The 12,042-nt window shown below is 31.4% G+C and overlaps 1 pseudogene; it reads right to left on the bottom strand.

Annotated features, from left to right (window-relative positions):
• Positions 1 to 4,741: 4,741 nt before the first annotated feature.
• LOC126010366 (uncharacterized) lies at positions 4,742 to 4,888 on the bottom strand (annotated as a pseudogene).
• Between the last annotated feature and the right edge of the window lie 7,154 nt (positions 4,889 to 12,042).

The following is a 12,042-nucleotide window of genomic DNA, read 5'->3' as shown; positions in this document are numbered from 1 at the left end:
ATAAGTAGAGATAGGATTTAAAAATTTAGGCTTATTCTTCTGTGGTGAAGTTGAAAAATGAGTTATGACCAAAGTATGCAGAAAGGATTTCATCATATATAATTACATATCATAGGATTTTTTATTTTTGGTATGTTTCTTGATGTTCATATATTTCCATTCCCTTCAGATAAAAGTACAAAATAATTTGAAGTGTGGGGGTTGGATGTGTGGGCCCACACCCAGCAGAGCTCAGAGCTTAATACTGGCTATACTTTCAGGGATCAACTAGAAGTTCTTGGGGGGCCCAATAGGGTGCTGGAGGTAGAACTTTCCACTTTCATAGCATAACCCTTATCCAATCTAATTTCTCAACAGCCCTAGAAGTAAAAATTTTTTGGTACATAGAATACTACATGTTCTGCTTGTCTTTCTATATTTTAGGTAAACTCAGTTCGTTGTCTAGTATTTTTTTTTGCCAACAATATATTATCCCCACCAGTAGAATGCTTATTCCTGTTTTTATTCCTAGCAAAATATACAGGAATTAGCTGAAGTAGCTCCTCTTTGGTGAAATCATGTTTACTCCGTAAGGACTGAATTATATGTTTACCAAAGCTTATATTGTTCATTATGTATATATTCATTTAAAGGGCTTAGAATATATGGTAATAGTGTCTACAAGTGATATTCTAATTAGTCTTTGTTTTTCTTTTTGGGTCACATCCTTTGATGCTCAGGGGTTACTCCTGGCTATGTGCTCAGAAATCGCTCCTGGTTGGGGGACCATATGGGACGCTGAGGATCGAACCGAAGCCCATCCGGGATCAGCATGTACAAGGCAAATGCCCTACTGCTGCGCCACCGCTCCAGCCCCTCTAATTAGAGTTTTTATAATAGGAACCATTTATATCTTTTAGCTGAAGTAAATCTGAACAGAGTCACATATTTTTGTTTGTTTGTTTGTTTGTTTGCTTTTGGATCACACCCGATGATGTTCAGACGTTACTCCTGGTTATGCACTCAGAGATAGCCCCTGGCTCAGGGGACCATATGGGATGCTGGGGGATGGAACCTTGGTCTGTCCTAGGTTAGCGCATGCAAGGCAAATGCCCTATTGACTGTGCCACTGCTCCAGCACCAAGAATCACACTTTACAAGAGATAAGCACAAAATAAATATTTCAAAAAGGAGAAAAGTAAAAAAAAAATTAAATGTCTTTGATTTTGTTGCTTTTTGTTGGACCATTTTATATGGTGCTTCGGGGTCACAACCACTCTGCGAGTTCTTGCATGTACTCTACTCCTTGACTATAAGTTTGGTCTGAACTAAGGACTTTTATTGTTTTTATATTATATTACATATTTCTCCACTAATATTATTCACTCTCACAGATTTAGACAGAAATACCTCACTTTATATATTTCTATAAGAAATAAACCAATTTCTGGCTTAAAACAAATAAAGTTTTTACCTAAACTTTTATTACTTTTATTACTAAGTTATATAACTTTTCCCTTGGTCAAGGACATTAATAGAGTCTCACATTTTAAAGCACATTACTTAAAACATAAACCCAGTAGTCTATTTTAAAAAGAATCTAATTGCATCCTATCACTTAAGTGGGCCATTAAATATAATAAAGTCTCAGCCTTGGTATGTAGTATAATATATTTTTAACTAGATAAAGCAAAAAGAACTTAACACAGATTGCTATAGTTAGATATATAGGTATGTATATGTATACATATATTCTGCTTTTATGTCTATTTCTTTGAAACCTAGTCCATAATACAAATATGGAAAAAATTAAAAAAGAAATATAAGTTACTATAACATTGATATATTTATACTCCAATATTATTAAAACATTTTACATTGAAATTTAAGTTTGTTGATTATATTATCTTATATACATTAATGTTTGTACCACTTCCCACACTAGAATAATCTCATTTTATTTTCTGACAGATTTTTATTATAACTTTTTAATCTATGACAAAATTCTAAAATAACATAATAATATGATCCCATATTTTGAAATAATTTGCATTGTAAATGGAGACAGAAAATAGAAAACCATGGAAATCAGAACTCAGGTGAAATAATTTCTGAAAGCTAAGAAACAACTGACAGATGTCTTTTTTCTCAAGTTTTAGGTAGGAACATATAAGAAAGAAATACTATAGAGTGGACTACTTATTTCAAAATGTATATTTTATCACATATTTCATACATTTTTAATAAAAATTGATCGAGTCCAGTTTTGTTTTTGCTTAGCTGGATGAGCAAAAATATAGAAAGTAACCTAAAGGGGGCACTGAAGTTCTATGAACGGAAGTATCTGCTTTTCCTAGTTAGATTGCTGCTTAGATAGAAAGGGGTAGACCTGTGGGCACATTTTTATATTGTCTTTTTATAATAAAAAAATGTGTAAAATAAATAAAACTTCTCCATGTCACGATTCTATTCTCTTTCAAGGAAAGATAAAAGGATAATCAAGGTTGTCATTAAATAGAATCTGAGCCTTATTCATAAAACATAAAGATTTGATAGACTATCACACTGAGCTAAAATGTATTTGCAAATTTCCAACCAACTATTTTTGTTTGTTGTTTTATTTTTCTACATCATTGTTCAATGCCACAATTATTTATCATTATAAAACAGTATAGAGTCATAAGCCTCAATTTTTGTCAAAGCAGAATGATATGAAAAGCCATTTACATTATTTTTAAAATAAAGTTCCTACAGAGGAGTTAAACTACCACACTCACTAAGAATTTGTAACACATACAAGCAATGGTGGGAAGTGCTGGCTAGTGAGGAAGTCAGTGGTGAAAATGAAGGTAAAACTGCAATGGATCCTAGCAGCCTGCATAGCAGAATTTATTTGAACTTAACTGCATTTTATTTAAACTCATACCTGAACTAAAGTCTATGATTCATATGATTTGAGATTGTTTCTCTTTAATGTGATGGGGAAAAGTTTAACAGGCTTTGAAACAGTAGATTAAAAAAAAAACTTACATGTTTTAATAAAGTCTACATCAGGGCAGCTTAAAAACACACCTCTAAATGCCCCGAGGATAGTTATATGAATACCTTTGGCACATCAAATAGTAATCTCCTTACTTTCTTCCCTACTGAAATGTTTCACCATGCACATCACTTAACATGTTTTTTAATTCTATTATTTTCACACCAGTGAGTTTACCACATGCTTTTGACATTAGGACAGGCATGTGTGAGTGCTAAACACTTCCCTTCCTTTACAGATTGTTCAGCATTATCAAAGCTGCAGAAGGAAATCTGTTCTAGTACAGTTTTACATGAAGATAACTTGAGATATTTGTTTGTAGGATGTGTAGGTACAGGTGTCTGTAGCCTATCTGCATTACCTAATAAGTTATTAGCCCTGCTTCACATATAATCATAGCTGCCTAACTATGTGCTTTATTTTACACATGTATGTGTTTTATGCCTCTACTTCCTTGGAATGGTTTTCCTTGGAATGGTTTAATAACAAGTTTAGGGATATATATATATATATATATATATATATATATTTCAGTACTTTAAAGATATATATCAGTACTTTAAAGATATATATCTTTAAATATATTTAAGAAAAATAAGATTTGTATCTATGATTTCTTGGACATAATATATTTATATAGGTAAAGACATATAGGATATTTTTCTTTGGAATGGACTGTGCATACATATGTTGTCCTATTTTCCAATAATTCATTTATTAGGGCAAGAGAGAGAGACTGAAGTATCTCCATGAAGATCATGAAGTAATAACTAAGGCAGATAACCTGCTTCTGAGGGACAAAAACAGCCAGGAAATTACTACCACAGTACAATTAAGGCTATAATTTTGCTTTTATTTGGAACATACTGCATGTAATATGATTGATTATAGAAAATATTCCTCAAATTATGGCTTGGTAATTAATTGCCCTTTAAAATAGTTTGTCACTAAAACTGCTGAATATATACTTTTTTGGACCTATTTTAACAATGGTTTGATGTACTTTTGTGAAAATGTCTATATTAATGTATCTCCTAAGTTTCTGATACAAAGAAAAGTATAATATACACATTTTTACTTCTATTTGTCAAGGAAAATCAGTATAAAATATTAAAAGATGAAAGTGATGCTTACTTAGATATAATGTGTTAACTCACCAAAAAGGTTATATAGACACATTCTCAATCATAATTATTTATCCTCCTCTACCTTTTATGATATATATGTACATATATACAAAGCTTTGTCTTAACTCTTTGCTACTTTTATATAGTATAACATAGTATATTCATATAGTATAACATAGTAGACTTTGCAGAAGAATTTGATTGATTCCTACAGTAAATTATTTTTAACAGTGTATAATGCAACAATAGAAAGTAATAAAAACATTTAATAGCTTTTTTTAAACTAGAATTAACTTTTCTATATACATGTATAAAATCATACATCTTTATAAATCTTAATAAATATATCTAGTTCCAAATGTCAAATTTTTTCTCCCACAAAGATGTTTGACATTAAATTAGGGCATTATGTTCTGGACTAAAATATCTCCTTTATGCAATTGAATTTTTATTTTGAATAAGAAGTATAATTTTCATAAAAGAAAAATACTTTTAGAGGGCAAAGGATTTTCCACCTGAGAGAAATTATTTTTTTTAATTTAAAACCTTTTAGGAAAGTTAGTTCATAAGTCTCCTTTAATAAAATTTTTATAGAAATGTAAAAACTGAACATAAGATCTTATGACAATACACATCCATTTACTGCTCATTCTATGATTAGCAATATGACAAAATAAACATGTTTACAGTCTCTGAAAAGTCATTTCTACACTTGATCTTAGCCAAAAGGCCGAGAAGCGATGAAAAGTCATTTCTAATGAGTATTAAGCCAGTTTTATATAAAAAACGTTTGCCTAACTTTTTTCTTTATTCTTATTAGCCTTAAAATGTTTTAATTTTAAAATTAATTTCTGAGGGCCATTTATAAGAAAATAGATATTTTATCTTGTACAAAACCCAACAAAAAGTAGCATGGCATCTTTTATAAAGTAAAAATTAATTGAAATTTTTATAAATATTACAAAACAAATTAATTTTTATATTTGAACAGTAATCCATTATTTACTATATAATTTCATTTTTATATTAAATTTCCTGTGCTTTATGTCAATTTTTATATAATTGAATTTACGTGAAATATAGGGTTGTGTTTCATGACAGATTGATCAGGAAACATTCCATATAAGAAAGATTAACCAAATTCAAGGGAAGAAATCAGGAAGCATTAATCAGTTGTAAGACAAGTTGCCTTTGAGTTATTTGTGAACAAAAACCTATGCAAAAGTATATGTTGTTAGAGAGATAAAAATTGTGAAATTATAAATATCATATAAAAATATTCTTAAGAGGGGCCAGAAAGGTGGCACAAGTGGTAAGGCATCTGCCTTGCCCGCTCTAGCCTAGGACAGACTGCGATTTGATGCCCTGGCATACCATATGGTTCCTCAAAACAGGAGTGCTTTCTGAGTGCATAGCATATCTATATCTATATCTATCTATATCTATATCTATATCTATATCTATATCTATATCTATATCTATATCTATATCTATATCTATATCTATATCTATATCTATATCTATATCTATATCTATATCTATATCTGTATCTTAAGAGGGGCTGAAGTGGTAGCACAGCGGTAGGGCATGCCTTGCACTCGGCTAACCCAGGACAGATGCAGGTTCGATCTGAGGCATCCCATATGGTCCCCTGAGTCTGCCAGAGTGATTTCTGAGAGCAGAGCCAGGATTAACGCCTGAGTGCTACAGGTGTGTTCTAAGACAAAACAAAACAAATATCCTTAAGAAAATTTAATTTGGATACAATGAAGGACATCATTTTAATAAGATAAAGTGTAGGAAATTTTCCTGAATAAATATAGACTATTATAGTAAAACAACATGAAGTATGATAACATAATAAAATAAATTTCTAAATGAATAAAAGCAAACTTTCAAAGTTTCTCTTTTACTCTTTGATTCTATGTGGCTTCATAGCAAAAAAAGAATATGCAGGACCTGGATAACATTTCTAAATGGTGTGTGGTGTAAACATTTCTGAATTTGCTTTCAAGTTCTATATTAAAATAGTCATGATTTGCAATTAACTAAATGTTAGTATTAAATCTCAACATAATTGGCAATATAATTTTTGACTCTTATTTCTAAAAGTAACAGGTTTCTTATTACAGGTTCATTTGTGGAGTTAATTTTCAAAAGTGATATAGCTCTGATTTTTAAGTGGGTTTTCTATACTGTGGATTTGAAATGTCATATTTGTCATTTGCAATAGCATCATTCCTACATGATCTTGTAAAGTCAGCTCTTTAGCACAGAAATGTAATATATTATAATTTCATTCATTGTTTCTTTGTGTGTTTGTTTTTGTTTTTGCCAATCTGTCAGTGCTTAGGTCTTACCCCTGTTTCTGCAGTCAGAGCCCCTTTAGGGCCCTGTGGACCATATACCGGTTCTTTCTCATATACTGGGAAAGAACTCAGGTCAGCAAGGCAAACACCCTACATGCTATATACCTCCTGCCCAGAAATAAAATTTAATCAAGATTATAAACTCTGCTAGTGCAATGACAAAGTTTTTTTAATTATTTACATTTAAAGATAGCACTGGTTATATATTATGTAGCTAAACTTTCCCTACAACCACTACTCTGAGAGCTATGTAAATATAAAAAAATAGCAATGAAACTGAATGCAAAATACAGAAAAAAAATAGAAATCACAAATTTATTTAAGGGTTATTTCTAACATATAGAAAATAGAATGAACCCCAAATACCCATCTTTCCTCTCCCAAAGATTTTCAGCTGTAAAATGGGGTAAATTGCAACTGATAATATTTGGATGTCTTCTCTTACATGAATAAACTAAGAATTTTCACTAAATTACAAAGCAGATATATAACTAATGGACAGAGGTAGCTGTAAACAGGTTAAAAACCACTTCAAAAGTTTCTTCATACAAATTCATTTTGATCAGACTACTGATCATCAAATCCTAGCACAAACCATAATCATTTTGTAGCTGGAGCTGTAAAAGTGGAGGTCATCTTGACCACAATTATGTCAATGTCAAAAAGCACCAAAAGCAACAAGTCTTATAATCAGAAACTGAGTTTATTTCAAGGGCTCTTTTCACACATACAAACAAAAAATGTTAAGTATCTGCTAAGTTTTGGTATTTCTCAATTACCTGACATTTCTCCACTGCTTCTCTGCCCTCAACCCAGATTGCATTATTACTAGTTATGCCACTGAAGGCATATTAAAAAAAAATTGAGTTATCTCTTAACTCTATATTATTATTAGCGAATAGTACATATTTAAAGACTTTAAATCATTAACTACTTAATTACTTCTTAGTTTAAAAAATAATCAAGAAAAGTCATACTATATTTCCAATTATAATTAAGTATTAATAAGTTGCCATTTCTGCCTACAATATTTGACAAATGTACTTTCCACAATAACATGAATTAATTTAATGAATTTTTATATCTTAGATTACATTCAGATCATATGAAGAGCATAATTTTATTTATTCAAAAATAGTTTTAATTTAAGGGTGATTTAAATTACTATTTTATTTTTGAGTATTCATTCTATAATTCTACCCATAGATGGTTGGAATTACAGTTATAATGAAGTCTTATTTAGGTTTCAATTAAATGCTCCTGCCTATGTTGAATCAGCACATTAGTTAATTGTTGTTAATAGTCATAACCATTTGAAGAAAAGTTCTTTAATTGTGTATTGAATTGCAGCATTTTGGAAAATAAAATAAATCTAACTTTTTTTTTTTTTTTTTTTTTTTAGTGGGAGAGACAACATTAGAATCCTATCATTCCTTGGAATGATAGCTACACATATCCCTAGCAATCTCAATTTCAGGCCAATTCTCCTTCACACACATCACTTCCATGAGACAGATTGTGACTGTCGGTTTGTTTAGATATCCACTCTTCTTCTAACATGAATTTCATGTGAGTAGAGAGTGTATTGGTACCTTGAGGGAAAACAAACCGAATGCAGCACAAAGAAAATAATTAAATTAGCAGAAATAAAACCTGTGTTTGACCACATGCATACAAAATGTGACTCTTACTTGGCATTTAAGATTAACTCTGAGCAATAATTAATATTCTTAGGTTGTTTTAGACCAGAAAGTAAGAATGATTAGTTCTACTTTGTTTAATTTATCTCAATGAGAGATTTCATAACATCCTATAGTTTGATGAATTAATTTATTTAACTTGTCAGTGTTAATAATATTGATGAAAACAAAAATTCATAATAGGCCACAGGAACAAACAATTTTAACAGTAACTCTACTTTTCCCTTTTCAGTAATTATACACTATATTAATTTTCTTGTTTAGTAAATTGCATAAGATGAAAATAAAAATATTTAATGATAATTATATTTGTATTTATAATTATATTAATTTCCATTCAAAAATGGTATAAATGATTCACTTTTAAATGCAAATATAGTTTTTATCAACCTTGCTCAAGCCTAAATACATATTTTCTGATGAATTAGTAGTTTTCAAGCATATTTTGAAGAAATCATCATTTTGTTTTGACACTAGCCATATTCATCTTATAGGAAATATGTATGTATTATATTAATATTTAATATATTATTATATAAATTTCATATTAAGTATGATATTTAATGTCTATTATGTATTTAGTCTAAATGTATCTGGTCATGTATTTAAATGATTTTGTACAGTTTATTTGATCATAGTCATATTTAGGCATTCATTTTATAACAAATTATTGTGGCAAGTTTTATAATTCATTTAGATCTTTTGTAACAATGTTATGCATCAAGGCACAAATTGTAAGAGTTAATATTAAGTATATCATCACATTGCTTGGGTCACCTTCGTTATGAACCTTAAACACGCTAGATAGATATAGGTATACATGTAGCAATTTTTTTGAGTCATCTCGTTCACATATTAGAATTGGTCTTGATTTTTAAATAGAATTTTATTTTGCTTTGTTATTCTGAACACAAAGTATGGAAGAAAGGACAATACATTATTCCATTTGGCAGTGGTTTTTAACAGTTATATATAGGGTTTAAAAGAATATGTTTGTTTTAGTTTTACATTTTGGATCACTCCTTGTGGTTTTTCTGACTTGACTCTGGGAACATTCCTAGTACGGTTCAGAGTATTGTGAAACCAGAATGACCCCATCCAAGAAATGTGTACTCTCTTTATAACCAAAATGCATATATACTTTATAAATATTTTTTATTAAGACCTATGATCTATAATGTTATTTCTAGTTGAGTTTTAGGCAACCTGAATACATAGTGGAGGGAAGTTGACACTGGAGGGAAGTTGGACTGGTGGGCTATATGATTTTTACCATGCCTAATTCACTTAATAACTTGGTGAATAGAAATGATATGCATTTAGAATGTAGATTATTGAGAGATAATATAGTTTATAAAATATCATGAGCTGAGTATTTACTTCTTTAATGATCTTTCCTAGCAATTTCTTTTGACAAGTTGACAGTTGAATCTGGTGCTGTAGCATATTGCCAAAGTGAAGGAATAACCATGGTAAGATAAGATGTACTGTTACTGGATGTTTTCATTTAACTAGAAAATTTAGACATGATGATATTGGGAAGTGATGAGGTGATATTCTGGTGATAGCATAGAAAGATAAATAATCCAAATATTTTTGCATGAATTGTGAGTACGTTTTGGGGGATTGTTTTGAATTCTTTAAAAAGGGGTCATTCTGAATGGTAGTAGGGTAAACCACTTTGTTGGAAATCAAACCCAGGACCTCAGGTGTGCACGGAAGCTACCACTTGAGCTATCTCCTCAGTTTTTTTTTTTTTTACATTAAAGCCAAGATTTAAATGAATATGTATTTCTTAACAGATGATGAAATGAACTGGTGTTAAGAAGATATCTACTAACTTTGACCCTATGAAAGAATATGAAGTTCACTCAGAGCCAAAGAAATAATGACAATGGATAGATAACTGTCTTGCACTAACATGATCAAGTTTAATCCCCAGAACTGCATATGGTCCCAATTTCCACCTCAGTGATCCTTGAATGCAGCAGAATTTTGTGGTCCTAATATATATCAGTATATATTACTTTGAATATTTGTGTTAATCTCCTTTTCTTATTTTCATCATTTCAAAGTTGTAAATTTTTTTAAAGTTTGTACATTTCATTATGAGGCAAATAATTTAAATATAAATGATAGAAACTGATAATTCATTGATGTGCTGACAAATATGAAGAATAAAAACACACATGTTAAAATAAGACAACATTATTTAATTTACAAAGGTTAGTTAAAATTTTAGGTATCCCAAAGCAGACAGAGATATTTTATAACCACAGAGGGAGAATGAAGAGGTGAATTTCATATTTTCTTGGCAAAGTCCCTCATAGTCACCTCTGTGTTCTTTGATCTAGTCCCAGTTAATGGCTTCTAAAAGAGCATCCAAAGATGTTGCTGGATAATTTTTCTCTCATAAACAGTTCACTCTAATGCTAGCTTTCATCTCTACTATCTCAGCCAGTAAGCTGAATGATGTGTTAAAAAATATTGTTCCTTCATCTCCCAAACATCAGCTTAATGATTTTCATTATTTTATTATAGTTTCCTCTAATGATCAGCTCTTGGGGGGTTTTACATGTAAAATATTTTGTTTTTAAGAATTGTTTCACAGGCAAAATATAACTCCAGCTGATAAGATTTCTATGTCTTTTATGTCTTACTCATTTTTGAATGGCTGGATAAAATTTTAAATTATGATTTAAAATTTTTATATAACCTTGTTTAAAAACTTAAGTAACATGCAAAAAAACTTTTGTTTTTTCTTAATTCCACTGACTTATTTGCTGCCTTTGATGGTTTGGTAAAGTTTTTACACCTCTATTTTATTCAGTGAGAAAGTCAAAAAGACAAAGCCAATTTTAAAACCATCTACACAAGTTTAAAACAGTCCTTTTAAAAGGGACATCCACTGCAAAACACATTGGCAATTTCTTTTTTTTTTTTTTTTTTTATCCCCAAGGTTGCCTGCTTAGGAGCTTTTTTTTGCTATTTACATCTCTTTCTTATGCAATACTTAATGACTTTTTGGGTTATTTGGGGTTTTGTTTCTGCTGAGTCACTAAATTTTGCATTTTGGACCCCAGGTGCTTTTCCCCCTACTAATGAAAGGTGCAGTTGAGAACGCATTGCATTGGTGTGTATGTGCTTGTAGCTGGAGGACACCATTTCCCTGAGAGCAGCCCAATTACTTGGCATGCCCTTCCTTCCCAAGAAAGGTTTCAGGGAGCGAAGGGAACCAAATCTGCTTAGCCTAGAAAAGCATCCCATTGCTGGAGCTGCCGGTTCCTAGTTGGCTAGAGTAAACGCAGAGCTTCCTAGGCGTCTGGCTGGTTTAGTCCAATGCAGAAGTCCCCCTTCTCCTCCCCTTTTCCCTAAAGACCCAGATTCCCTCTAGCATCCTAGTAGCTTGGAGTTACTTTGCCTTCAAGGAGACCCACATAATTGTGATTTGTGGCGTTCTCCGTTTCGCGGGGTTACTTTCTTGTGGGGCTCCATGCCTCTTCCTAAATAATAGAGGGAATTGATGTCAACGACTGTGTGTGTGTGTGTGTGTGTGTGTGTGTGTGTGTGTGTGTGTTGGATTCGGTGATTAATCAGTAAATTCCTTCCGCTGGCATCTCTCACTGCCCCTCTTGTGTGATGTAAGATCAGACGTACCCTGCATTGAAAAGTCAAGACACACGGGCGGGCTCGCTCGCACTCACATATAGACACACACACACACACAGACAGACCCACACAGGCGACACACACAGACGCACAAGATCTCTTTCTCTCTCTTTCTCTCTTTCTCCCTCCCTCCTCCTTTTTCTCCTCCTCCTATCTCT

This window comes from Suncus etruscus, chromosome 5 (assembly GCF_024139225.1).
Source record: "Suncus etruscus isolate mSunEtr1 chromosome 5, mSunEtr1.pri.cur, whole genome shotgun sequence".
Taxonomy (NCBI): domain Eukaryota; kingdom Metazoa; phylum Chordata; class Mammalia; order Eulipotyphla; family Soricidae; genus Suncus; species Suncus etruscus.
This window is presented reverse-complemented; position numbering and strand designations above follow the sequence as displayed.